A 15163-nucleotide genomic window follows, 5' to 3' on the forward strand; every position below is an offset into this window, starting at 1 on the left:
AGGATAAGGATTGAATTAAATTCTTCAGAACGAAGTTGTTACAAACAAAACTTACCTGTTCAAACAGCTGAGTAATTTGATGCTCAAGTTCTTTTATTCTAAGTTCGTTATTCAAATTTTTATTGGTCAAGTTATTTTTCTCCACTTCTGAAGAGCTATCCTGTGTGCCCAAGGCTCCATTGATTTCTGTATCTGTACGTTGTCGACACTTAACATAAGAACATAAGAACATAAGAAAGTTTACAAACGAGAGGAGGCCATTCGGCCCATCTTGCTCGTTTGGTTGTTAGTAGCTTATTGATCCCAAAATCTCATCAAGCAGCTTCTTGAAGGATCCCAGGGTGTCAGCTTCAACAACATTACTAGGGAGTTGATTCCAGACCCTCACAATTCTCTGTGTAAAAAAGTGTCTCCTATTTTCTGTTCTGAATGCCCCTTTTTCTAAACTCCATTTGTGACCCCTGGTCCTTGTTTCTTTTTTCAGGCTGAAAAAGTCCCTTGGGTCGACACTGTCAATACCTTTTAGAATTTTGAATGCTTGAATTAGGTTGCCACGTAGTCTTCTTTGTTCAAGACTGAATAGATTCAATTCTTTTAGCCTGTCTGCATATGACATGCCTTTTAAACCCGGAATAATTCTGGTCGCTCTTCTTTGCACTCTTTCTAGAGCAGCAATATATTTTTTATAGCGAGGTGACCAGAACTGAACACAATATTCAAGATGAGGTCTTACTAATGCATTGTACAGTTTTAACATTACTTCCCTTGATTTAAATTCAACACTTTTCACAATGTATCCGAGCATCTTGTTAGCCTTTTTTATAGCTTCCCCACATTGTCTAGATGAAGACATTTCTGAGTCAACAAAAACTCCTAGGTCTTTTTCATAGATTCCTTCTCCAATTTCAATATCTCCCATATGATATTTATAATGTACATTTTTATTTCCTGCGTGCAGTACCTTACACTTTTCTCTATTAAATGTCATTTGCCATGTGTCTGCCCAGTTCTGAATCTTGTCTAGATCATTTTGAATGACCTTTGCTGCTGCAACAGTGTTTGCCACTCCTCCTACTTTTGTGTCGTCTGCAAATTTAACAAGTTTGCTTACTATACCAGAATCTAAATCATTAATGTAGATTAGGAATAGCAGAGGACCTAATACTGATCCCTGTGGTACACCGCTGGTTACCACACTCCATTCTGAGGTTTTTCCTCTAATCAGTACTTTCTGTTTTCTACATGTTAACCACTCCCTAATCCATGTACATGTGTTTCCTTGAATCCCAACTGCATTCAGTTTGAGAATTAATCTTTTGTGCGGGACTTTGTCAAAAGCTTTCTGGAAATCTAAATAAACCATGTCATATGCTTTGCAATTATCCATTATCGATGTTGCATCCTCAAAAAAATCAAGCAAGTTAGTTAGGCACGATCTCCCTTTCCTAAAACCATGTTGACTGTCTCCCAGTACCCTGTTACCATATAGGTAATTTTCCATTTTGGATCTTATTATAGTTTCCATAAGTTTGCATATAATAGAAGTCAGGCTTACTGGTCTGTAGTTACCTGGTTCAGTTTTGTTTCCCTTTTTGTGGATCGGTATTACGTTTGCAATTTTCCAGTCTGTCGGTACCACCCCTGTGTCAAGAGACTGCTGCATGATCTTGGTTAGCGGTTTGTAAATTACTTCTTTCATTTCTTTGAGTACTACTGGGAGGATCTCATCCGGCCCAGGGGATTTGTTTATTTTAAGAGCTCCTAGTCCCTTTAACACTTCTGCCTCAGTTATGCTAAAGTTATTTAAAACTGGACAGGAACTGGATGACATGTGGGGCATGTTGTCAGTATCTTCCTTTGTAAAAACTTGTGAAAAGTAATCATTTAACATATTTGCTATTTTTTTTCTTCATCTACGATTTTGCCATTTGTATCTCTTAAACATTTAATCTCCTCTTTGAATGTTCTCTTGCTGTTGTAATATTGGAAAAACATTTTGGAATTGGTTTTAGCTCCCTTAGCAATGTTTATTTCTATTTCTCTCTTGGCCTTTCTAACTTCCTTTTTGACTTGACTTTGACTTAGTGAGCACTTCATCAATTCTAGGGGTAACTAATGGCAGCCCAGCATTACCTTAGAAAGCAAAATAAAATGTCAGCCACATCTACCATTTGTACAAAAACAAACCATTTAAACCTGCTTGAACATCATATTTATATTTGTCAAAAGGGTTAATACCAATATGGTCTTAAACAGGATTATATATAATATCAATCAAAGAAAATCTCAAAATTTTACAAAAAGATAACCATGATGGAGCTGACCCCAGAACAGGCTAGTTCCACTCAGGAAACACAGTGTTCCAGGTTCAGCAGCTACATTAACACTCCATTTTATACCATCATGATCATATAATATATTAGTGACTTAATATCCTCATATGGTGTTTTGGACCAATCTGCAAGAGATTTCATTTCCCAAGTTGCCCTTATTGTACCTTGTAAGTCATACATTCAAGTGTTCAATACATTTCCTCCAATGTCAAGCTGAAATATACTTTACAAAATGCAAAAGAGAAATGATTTACAAACACACCAACCTTTTCTACATTTATGCTAGCGTCCAAAGAAACCCAGTATTCCATAAAATCTTCCAAACCAGTTAAATCTACTGGACTCTCTTCTACCGAGTTGACACTTTCACCATAACTATTCATACCATCCAATGCAATCAACTGAGGTATAGACTGCAAGATTATTTCTCTATACCCTTTAAAAGAATTAGAATGAAAGAATATCAATATTTGGTTATGCCATGATTTACGCAATACTGAGAATCATGGCAATTTATTTATTTATTTGTTTGTTAACAGTGGGATTTCTAAAAAGATTGCGCCATATTTGGCGTTATATAGATATATTAACACACTGTGTGTGTGTGTGTATATATATATATATATATATATATATATATATATATATATAGTAAATCCGTTGCTTAAAATCATTACATTTTAAATACCTGGCACCATACAGACTGGGTTGCCTTTGCCATCCTTATCCAAAGTTAGATCAGTCAAGCACTGCAATCCCAATAGGCACTGCAATACATGGCTTACACTGCCAACACAGTTACTATGGAGATAAATGCAGCTCAGTTTGTGGCTGGTTCCATGAAGTTGCAAAAATCCTGCAGATTTCAAACCATAGTATTGGTTAAAAAAGAATACGCCTATTTTACAATAAATTTGTGTTAATCATGACTTTAAAATACCATCAGTGTTGTTACTATACACACACACACAGTATCAGTCAAAAGTTTGAGTACACCTGCTTGAAACCAGGTTTTTCATGATTATCTATGCTTTTAACTGTATAAACTTGTCTAGTAACACTTAATAGTTCATTATATGATACATATACTTATATAAGCTGATAATCTTAAGTGAATTGAATTCAAAATTTAATTTTTAAATGAAAATGTAAATCTTGTCAATTTCAATTTCAATGGTCACCCAAAGCAAGGGGATTTCAGTCTGAAGCCCAAGTCAGTTAAAAGTCTGAAATGTGTATAACACGATGTTAGAACACTGGCCTAAGTATAAAAGTGTTTTTGTTAGATGTTCTCTGAGATAACTAGCATGTTAACTAATTAACCTTTTGTCACCAATTATTGTTAACAGGCAAGGGCCCATGATTACTATAAATATAGGTAGCATAGGCACAAGTTTGTCATTCCTGAATGTAAGGAAGCAGAAAATGGAAAAATATGCTCAGTTAAGCAAAGAAAAAGCAAAGAAAAAAGACATTTCTATAAAAGTCTTTAATTACTTTAAGAAATGAAAGTCAATCTTTAAGATGAATCGCAAGAACTTTGCAAGTGTCTGTAACTGCTGTGGCCAAGACCATCAAACGATTTGAAGAAACTGGCACTCATGGTGACCGAACAAGGTCAGGCAGGCCAAGGGTGACCTCAGAATCACAGAACAAGTTCATTCGAGTCACAAGTCTGCGAAACCAGCGATTAACTGCCCCTGAAATACAAAGCTCAGCTAAATGCTACTAGAAGTACAGATGTTTCAGCATCAACTGTTCAGAGGAGATTGTGTGAAACTGGCCTAACTTGAAGAATTGCTGCAAAGAAACCATTGTTAAGACTGCAGAATAAGAGGAAGAGACTTGCCTGGGCCAAAAAACACAGAAACTGGACGTTTGAGGAGTGGAAGTCGGTCTTATGAACCGATGAGTCAAAACTTGAAATATCTGGGTCCAGCCACCAAGTATTTGTAAGACGCAGAGAGGGTGAGCGCATTTGTGGTTCCCACTGTCAAGCATGGATGAGGCAGTGTCATGGTCTGGGGTTGCTTTGCTGGTGACAGAGTTGGTGATCTTTACCAAGTCCATGGCAAGCTCAACCAGCATGGCTTTCATAGAATACTTCAGAGGCATGCCATTCCATCAGGATTATGGCTAGTTGGGCAGATCTTCATTCTTCAGCAAGATAATGAAATACACCTCAAAATATGTGCAAGAACTATCAGGCAAAGAAGGAAAGTGAAGTAGAACTCAATCCAATGACCTGGCCTGCCCAGTCTCCAGACCTCAATCCCATAGAACTTATATGGGACGAACTGGACAGAAGAGTCACAGCAAAGCTACCCACAAGTGCCTTCATCTCTGGGAATTGCTGCAAAAGACATGTTGGGTGATTTCCAGCTGAAATTTGTTAACCGAATGACTCGTGTTTGTGAGGCTGTTATTAAGGCAAAGGGTGGCTATTTTGAGGAATCCAAGATTTAGAGACAATTTTAAATTTTATTGAACATTGCTTTGATACTCCTTATGTTTTGTATATTGTAACAAGTGTTTTCATTTCCAAGTATTTACAGAAAAGTATACAACGTAATTATGAAAAAAACCTAGTTTCCAGCAAGTGTACTCAAACTTTTGACTGGTACTATATATATATATATATATATTTATCAATTAACTAAATGCAAAGTGAGTGAACAGAAGAAAAACCTAAATCAAATCCATATTTGGTGTGACCACCATTTGCCTTCAAAACAGCATCAATTCTTCTAGGTACACTGCAAAAAGTCAGGGATTTTGTAGGCATATAGTCAGGTGTATGATTAAACAATTATACCAAACAGGTGCTAATGATCATCAATTCAATATTAGGTTGAAACACAATCATTAACTGAAACAGAAACAGCTGTGTAGGAGGAATAAAACTGGGTGAGAAACAGCCAAACTCAGCTAATAAGGTGAGGTTTCTGAAGACAGTTTACTGTCAAAAGTCATACACCATGGCAAGACTGAGCACTGCAACAAGACACAAGGTAGTTATACTGCATCAGTAAGGTCTCTCCCAGGCAGAAATTTCAAGGCAGACAAGGGTTTCCAGATGTGCTGTACAAGCTCTTTTGAAGAAGCACAAAGAAATGGGCAACGTTGAGGACCGTAGATGCAGTGGTTGGCCAAGGAAACTTACTGCAGCAAATGAAAGACACATCTTGCTTACTTCCCTTCATAATCGAAAGATGTCCAGCAATGCCATCAGCTCAGAATTGGCAGAAAACAGACTTGTGGCCAAAAAGCCATACCTCCGACGTGGAAACAAGGCCAAGTGACTCAACTATGCACGAAAACACAGGAACTGGGGTGCAGAAAAATGGCAGCAGGTGCTCTGGACTGATGAGTCAAAATTTGAAATATTTGGCTGTAGCAGAAGGCAGTTTGTTCATCGAAGGGCTGGAGAGCGGTACACAAATGTCTGCAGGCAACAATGAAGCATGGTGGAGGTTCCTTGCAAGTTTGGGGCTGCATTTCTGCAAATGGAGTTGCGGATTTGGTCAAAATTAATGGTCTCCTCAATGCTGAGAAGTACAGGCAGATACTTATCCATCATGTAATACCATCAGGGAGGCATCCGATTGGCCCCAAATTTATTCTGCAGCATGACAACGACCCCAAAAATACAGCGAAAGTCATTAAGAACTATCTTCAGCGTAAAGAAGAACAAGGAGTCCTGGAAGTGAAGGTATGGCCCCCACAGAGCCCTGATCTCAACATCATCGAGTCTGTCTGGAATTACATGAAGAGAGAGAAGCAACTGAGGCTGCCTAAATCCACAGAAGAACTGTGGTTAGTTCTCCAAGATGTTTGGGCCAATCTACCTGCTGAGTTCCTTCAAAAACTGTGTGCAAGTGTACCTAGAAGAATTGATGCTGTTTTGAAGGCAAAGGGTGGTCACACTAAGTATTGATTTGATGTAGATTTTTCTTCTGTTCACTCACTTTGCATTTTGTTAATTGATAAATATAAACTATTAACATGTCATTAGATGAGAGGTCCAAGTGTCGCAAATGCCATGCTCGACCAAGGCCTTCAATCTTGGAGATTCTGTTGCAGTGGAGATTCAGGGACTTAAGCTTTTCATTTAAAGGTATTTCTGAAAAACTGGATAAAGGCAGAAAATTATGAATGAACCATTTTTTACAACCCAATGAAACGGGTCTGTAAAGTGATGCTGTAATGAAAGTATAAATAATTTTAAGATTGGCCAATATACTGATGTTACTTACCTTGTAATGTGTTTATCAGTCAGACAGAGCTCCCTGTAATTGTTTATTTTCTGTCATTGTTTAAACTGTATAATATGTAGAAAAAAACTAAAATTTAAAAAGGCAATGCAATGAATGTCACATTTAATTTTTTGTTTAGACAGTACTTCTGTTCACACCAATCATATCAATAAATATACGTGGCACTTGTAAGAAGTGCATACCTGCTACAATTAGTGGTAACGGGCCTGGCCTTTATTTAACGCAAATTGACTGGAGATTCCAGTGTTATCGTTATAGCCTCTCTTCCACAATATAATTAATCTTATCAGTGATACCAAACCAATAAAGAATCTAAGGGAAAAGGAAGATATACCGATCTCTCCTGAAAGCATGATCTTCTGTAACTTGAAATAAGGTTGTTTTGCTAATGAGAGGTTTTGTTATTATCACAGGTACCACATTTACAATAATAATAATCACGCGCATGTATTATATAAACGTAGATTACATACAGATACACAATTAGTCACGCCACCTTACACCGCTCCAGTGAACTACATTTTATTTGATGCAAACATAAATACAGCCTGTATAATTATAACTCATGGAAACGACAATGAGTGGGAGAAGTACAGGCATGGAAAATACAGAGCAGTTTAGAAGCAGTTGGAAAGCAGGCTGACAGCTGCAGAAGAAACTAAACTTCAAAAAAAAAAAAAAAAAAAACCTCAACATGGTCTTCAAGCCAGTAATCTGTGACACCTGCTTGATGTGGGAAATCCGAGAAAACCCAGCGGAGCTGAACCAAGTGTGCGTAAAGTGCCGCGCGATCCAGGACTTGCATAAACTAGTAAGTATGCTAGAAATGGAGCTGGAAGAAGTGCGGCAGCAACAGGATCTTGAGGAACTGGCACACCCACAATTCATGGAAGTCTGCATCACCCCTAACAGACTGAAAACCACCAGGGAGATAGAAGGTCAGAACAGCTGGGTTCAGGTAGGCAGAAGCATGGAAAAAAAAGAAACTTCATCAAACACAACCGCCAGAAATCAAAACAACCAACAAATTTGAGTCACTTCAGAATTTTGATGAGCAGAACCAACAACAAGAGAACGAAAGGAACAACATCCAGGACCCTATTGACAGTGGTGACCAGACAGCAAAAAGAAGGGAGGTCATGATTGTTGGGGACTCCATATTGAGAAACACAGCAAGTTCAATTTCCAGTTTGGACCCCCTTACTACAACAGTGTGCTGCCTTCCGGGAGCCTCGGTCAAGCACATCACTGAGAACGTGAACAGGCTCCTAGAACGAACAGGAGACAACCCGGTAGTAGTCGTCCACATTGGTACAAACAACATTGGAAGAGACAGACCAAAATCCCTGCAAAACAAATTCAGAGAGCTAGGAAGGAAATTAAAAGAGAAAACCAAAACTGTGGTATTTTCTGGTATACTACCGGCACCTTGCAAAGGACCATATGGACAGCTGGAAATAATTAATCAAAACGCATGGCTGAAGACGTGGTGCACACGGGAAGGCTTCACCTATCTTGATCATTGGACCACATTCTACAACGAGGACTATATGTATAGACGGGACGGACTGCACTTAAATAACAAGGGAACCAGTCTACTTGGAGAAAAGATCCTCAAGCAGGTTCAGAAGCATTTAAACTAGAAAGGAAGGGGGGAGAAATCAACAAAAAAACAGAAGGGAGACCGCATCAAAACAAGGACAACAACTCAGGTAAGACAACCATTAAATGTATTTATCTAAATGCTAGAAGTATCAGAAACAAAATTCTAGAACTTGAAGCTACTGCACTAACAAGTAACTATGATGTGATAGGTGTTACAGAAACGTGGTTGTCTGAGAGTGATGGGGACGAATATAATATTTGTGGGTATACACTGTATAGGAAAGACAGGCAGGACAGAAGAGGAGGAGGGGTAGCGCTATACATAAGAAACAGTCTTGAAGCCCAGGTGTTAAACCTGGACAAAGAAAATAAAACCGAATCAATATGGGTCAGAATAACGGACAAAAATTCAAAGGGCATAATAATAGGAGCATGCTATAGACCGTCAGATTCAGATGGTGAGCAAAATAATCTGTTATACAATGACATTAGAAATGCATGTAGCAAAGGAGAAGCCATACTAATGGGGGATTTCAACTTCCCCCATATAAAATGGGAAAACCCGGTGGGTAGCACGAAGGATGAAATTGAAATGGTGGAAATGACAAATGACTGCTTCCTAACACAATTTGTCAAGGCACCGACTAGAGGGGAGGCATGCCTTGATTTAGTCTTTGCAAATAAGGAAGACAGAATAACTAAAACAGAGGTCAGAGAACCACTGGCAAACTCAGACCACAACATGGTCTCATTTGAAGTGTTTTTTAAAACCCCAAAAGTAATGACTAAAGCTAAGGTTTACAATTTTAGAAAAGCAAACTATGAAGGTATGAAACAGAGAGTAACAGAAGTAGATTGGATTAAAATAGAGAAAACACCCACAGAAGAAGGATGGTTGTTCTTCAAAAATGTAGTACTAGAGGCGCAAAACAATTACATCCCTAAAGTAGACAAATCTAAATGTAAAACTAAATTGCCAAAATAGTTTAATAGATCAATTAAAAAAAATATTCAGTGAAAAAAGACACTTTACAGAGCATTAAAAAAGGACCAAAAAGAAAGTACAGAGAAAGAGTACACGGAACTGCAAACGCAAGTCAAAAAGGAAGTTAGAAAGGCCAAGAGAGAAATAGAAATGAACATTGCTAAGGGAGGTAAAACCAATTACAAAATGTTTTTCCAATATTACAACAGCAAGAAAACATTCAAAGAGGAGATTAAATGTTTAAGAGATACAAATGGCAAAATCGTAGATGAAGAAAAAAAAATAGCAAATATATTAAATGATTACTTTTCACAAGTTTTTACAAAGGAAGATACTGACAACATGCCCCACATGTCATCCAGTTCCTATCCAGTTTTAAATAACTTTAGCATAACTGAGGCAGAAGTGTTAAAGGGACTAGGAGCTCTTAAAATAAACAAATCCCCTGGGCCGGATGAGATCCTCCCAGTAGTACTCAAAGAAATGAAAGAAGTCATTTACAAACCGCTAACCAAGATCATGCAGCAGTCTCTTGATACAGGGGTTGTACCGATAGACTGGAAAATTGCAAACGTAATACCGATCCACAAAAAGGGAAACAAAACTGAACCAGGTAACTACAGCCCAGTAAGCCTGACTTATAATAAAACTATAATAAAATCCAAAATGGAAAATTACCTATATGGTGACAGGGTACTGGGAGACAGTCAACATGGTTTTAGGAAAGGGAGATCGTGTCTAACTAACTTGCTTGATTTTTTTGAGGATGCAACATCGATAATGGATAATTGCAAAGCATATGACATGATTTATTTAGATTTCCAGAAAGCTTTTGACAAAGTTCCGCACAAAAGATTAATTCTCAAACTGAACGCAGTTGGGATTCAAGGAAACACATGTACATGGATTAGGGAGTGGTTAACATGTAGAAAACAGAAAGTACTGATTAGAGGAAAAACCTCAGAATGGAGTGTGGTAACCAGCGGTGTACCACAGGGATCAGTATTAGGTCCTCTGCTATTCCTAATCTACATTAATGATTTAGATTCTGGTATAGTAAGCAAACTTGTTAAATTTGCAGACGACACAAAAGTAGGAGGAGTGGCAAACACTGTTGCAGCAGCAAAGGTCATTCAAAATGATCTAGACAAGATTCAGAACTGGGCAGAGAAAAGTGTAAGGTACTGCACGCAGGAAATAAAAATGTACATTATAAATATCATATGGGAGATACTGAAATTGGAGAAGGAATCTATGAAAAAGACCTAGGAGTTTTTGTTGACTCAGAAATGTCTTCATCTAGACAATGTGGGGAAGCTATAAAAAAGGCTAACAGGATGCTCAGATACATTGTGAAAAGTGTTGAATTTAAATCAAGGGAAGTAATGTTAAAACTGTACAATGCACTAGTAAGACCTCATCTTGAATATTGTGTTCAGTTCTGGTCACCTCGCTATAAAAAAGATATTGCTGCTGTAGAAAGGGTGCAAAGAAGAGCGACCAGAATTATTCCGAGCTTAAAAGGCATGTCATATGCAGACAGGCTAAAAGAATTGAATCTGTTCACTCTTGAACAAAGAAGACTACGTGGCGACCTAATTCAAGCATTCAAAATTCTAAAAGGTATTGACAGTGTCGACCCAAGGGACTTTTTCAGCCTGAAAAAAGAAACAAGGACCAGGGGTCACAAATGAAGATTAGACAAAGGGGCATTCAGAACAGAAAATAGGAGGCACTTTTTTACACAGAGAATTGTGAGGGTCTGGAATCAACTCCCCAGTAATGTTGTTGAAGCTGACACCCTGGGATCCTTCAAGAAGCTGCTTGATGAGATTCTGGGATCAATAAGCTACTAACAACCAAACGAGCAAGATGGGCCGAATGGCCTCCTCTCGTTTGTAAACTTTCTTATGTTCTTATGTTCTTATGTATTGCCGAACTCAAGAAATACAAATGCAATATTGAATGGTTAAGATATTAACTTACCCCTCATTTTACAGTTGCAAAAAAATACAGTTGACATTTCCACACAATTACAAGGTTAGCTGTGTTGTTGCAAAGAAACAACTTTTCTTGTGAAGTCTGAATGGGAAATGAAATAAGAGGCACTACAAAAAAGTATGACCATCATTCTAATTATTGTGAAATTAAAAAAAAAAATACTAAAATAAATGATATATCTATCTCCAGCTTTCTACCTGTTTGTTTGGTGTCTGTGATTACCGTTGAAACCCTTAAACTCGCCGCTCTGAAGGTATACTTCCTGTTTACGTTATATTCGATCTGACTGCTTCCTTTTGACTAAGTTGGGGAGGGATTTGCGCCATGCTGCTGCTTACCAATTGTGAAATGGCACATGGTGGTGGAGAGCTAGTTACTCCTTACTCCTTTTTTAAAGTTAAAAGTAAGTTAGTGATGTAAATGGTGTGCAGGCATTTACACACCAGCGGAGGGGAAGGAAAAAGGTGATGGATTTAGAAAAGAAGCACAAATATTATTAGAAAAAAGGCAAAGTTGCCCAGTTAAATATCAAAGTATGGTCAGTTTATATGTTCTTTTCTTGGCCCAATACATGTACTGTATTTGTACATTGTATATGTTCGTGATACAGGCATCGTTCTTTAGAATATTTTTATTTAATAAAGTTGTCACTTCCTGAGCTGTAGTGAGGCTCAATTGTCTCAAATATCAGTGATGCAATTGTGGTATAAAACCTCAGCTCTTTTACAAATGCACACGGCTTCTATGCTGCTGATGATGGATGTTGTTTTAGTTGCTATTTTGTATGTGTTGTATCAGCAACCAACCTGCCAACATAAATCTTACACAGACAACATCTAAATTAATAGCAATGTCATAACCACGGGGAGACACATCTGTCTCCCAATGGGGAACATTTTTTATAACTTACATTGAGGTGTTAAAAGCAGGTTGGACAGCATTAGTAAAATACAAGTAAGATTATTGGTGTTTCGGGTAATACAATGATTAGAATGTGTGTACAACAAACATACTGATCCAATACAGAGACTGAAATGTGTGCAAAATCAGAATGTTATTGGTATTTAAAAAAAAAAAAAAAAACTGGGGTTGGACATTGTTATGGTAGTTTAGGGGTTAATAACATTTTAACTAGCTGGTTCCAATGGTGTGCTGAACTACTCACAATTATTATCATATAGTGGACAGATAGTGCTGTCTTCTGGTGCACATGCAGTGCTGGGTACCTGATTGCTACCTGAGAACTGTGCTACCCCTCACTCCTGCTAGCATGTGGAGTAGCAATACAATTGCTCCTGAAATTCTTTCACTGTACAGCAACTAGTATTGTCTTTTGCCATCTGAATGTTATTTATTTTGTATTTAAATTTGCATTCTGGGATATGCGCCTTCAGAGCAAAAGCAAGCCATATCTTTTATAATTTGAGCAGCAGTAGCATTTCAATCTGCCACTGTTAAGACACATGGTGTATGCAATGTAATAGAGAAGTGCACAATGTTTTTTTTTTTTTTTTTTTTTTTTTTTTGCATTGGTAACACGAGGAGCCAGGAAAGACATAAAAACATACAGTGACAGTCCCGAGTTGTTTTATGTCTTTACTCAGAAATTTCTAATTTGAGTAGCCCATGAAGAACTTTTTATGTTTTCCTTTTATACCACACATAATTTAACATTTACTTACTATTATAGACTTAACTGAAAGGGGAAAAAGCCACCAGTTACAATTCTATAACAAATACGCACAAATTAAGACTACTTCCGAGTTCCAAAAATTAAAAGCCAGATTTGTTTATTTGTGATTTGTAAAGAGCTTTGGAAATGTAATCTAAAGTTTTTATTTTTATTTTTTTAAAACAAGATTCCAAAGGAAAACATGGAGGGCTTTCAGTATATAACTACAAAATCCAACTCTGCACTGCAGCACTTGTATTTGATAGGTTTTGAACTAAATCATTATATCAGTGGACACCATTAAATAAGATTCCTAAAGTACTGACATGGTTGTTTTCTGTTCACATTTATTTGGATTGATGGATACCTGTCAAAAGAGGTGCCTTTCAAGACCAGACCAGAATACTTTGAGCTTCTACCTACATCCTTGTTTCAGACTCAGTTTAACATTTCTACCCTTGCTATCGAGAAAGAGCTATTTTGATTACCCTTGAGTATCCTGTAAAATTCATCTGTCTCAGACTATAAGGTTGATGTGGAAGCAACGAGTTTCTGCTAGACTAGTTGTTGTGTTAACATGTCTATTTTTAACTGGTTTTATACAGCACACATTTTCACTCAGTCCTCCAGGAGCCTTCTGTCTACTGTATATCTAAATTGATATGGGTTTGAAAGGTACCAGTGACCTAATAGCAAAGGCTTTATATGCCATTGTTATTGCGCTGATGCACCTGGCCTGGAGATTAACATAATTCAGTACCTGCGCACATCATGATATCAGTAAGGCACGTAGAGGATTAAGAACATTTTCTAACCTACTGTATTTGAAGGGCGTTCATACCATCTACATTTTCTCAAAATTGAATTTTGTACCTGATAAATATACTATTTTGAGTATGTTGCCGTTTTACCAGGATTAGTGCTGTATTTAATGCCCCTTTTCAGCTATGAAGGCTACTTCTGAAGACTTAAAAAATCAGCTCTTTATACAAATAACGTAACAAATGAATATTGAGGGGCTGCCATGTAGGTGTCTGTTCATGGTCACAGGTACCAGAGCTGCTGTTTCAATGTGAGGCAAAGCAGTGAATTATCCCTCCACTACCGGCACTTCTTTATCTCCTGTAACCCTGTTTTGAAGTGTTAATAAATGCTTATCGCACAACTTCAGAACAAAGAATGCAAGGGCCAATGAAACTCCAACGAAAGAGCACAGAGCTGCATCAGTGTAATTCTCCACAGTTTCCAACAGTATTTTGCTATGAATTTTTATGAATAATCCCAAAGCAGGTTAAACTATTGCTACTGTACATTTTTCATACGTATAAATTATAAATGCAATATGTAGATTCTTACAGTAGCCATGCGTTTGTTCTTATTGAAAACTTGTAATTTATGTTACAAATCATCGTGTTAGCACTGTGGTTCATGAACTATTATAAATAAAATATAAATACAATAAAACTAGTAAGTCACAGCCTAAGAGTCCTGCAGCCCATATCAACAGTTAATTATGAGTGTTAACACAAGTGATACAACGCTGATTAAATAAGATCAAGCCTCAAACACGTAGCATGTAACCGTGCTCATTAACCTTGTGATATGCAATTTTTTGTTTAGAAAATCCTGCCCAGAATTGATGAATGGAAATGGCATTGAACAACACATGGTTTGAAACCCCTGAACAGTGAAACAAAGGGGTGCTTTAATATTTACAAAAATAACCCTTTACTTGGCCCTAAGCACTACATCAGAGGTGGCCAAAGTTGGCCCTTCCACTCCTGGTCTTTGTTCCAACCCTATTCTAAAAGGTTTAATTGGGCTAATTAAACCTCCATCCACACCCTGAAGTAGTTCATTATTTCATTTTACTTGTTAAACCTGCAGTGGGCTGCAGTTGGCCACCCTTACAATCGAGTGTGTGTTATTTGAATTCATTGGATCGATTTTTCCGCACGTCATATGCAGTATTATTACCTTATATAAGGCTACATTAGGTAGTCCAAGATTGTTGCTACTGAAACTATCCATTAACATTTTCCAAACATTATCCTTACATCAGGAATGTACTTCAGATTTAATTTAAACAGACAGATACTAAATACAAAACAATATAGAAATTAGGTCATCAGATAAAACATTTATTTACATACATGTAAAAATTATGTTACATCATTAAAAATAAATTATAGAACAGACTTGCAAGAACATCAAAACAGATAAGGATGGGAATTAACTGTTCACTACTGTATGCTGTCTGACTGTCACATGTTAATTATAAAGTAAGTCA

This window comes from Polyodon spathula, chromosome 3 (assembly GCF_017654505.1).
Source record: "Polyodon spathula isolate WHYD16114869_AA chromosome 3, ASM1765450v1, whole genome shotgun sequence".
Lineage (NCBI taxonomy): Eukaryota > Metazoa > Chordata > Actinopteri > Acipenseriformes > Polyodontidae > Polyodon > Polyodon spathula.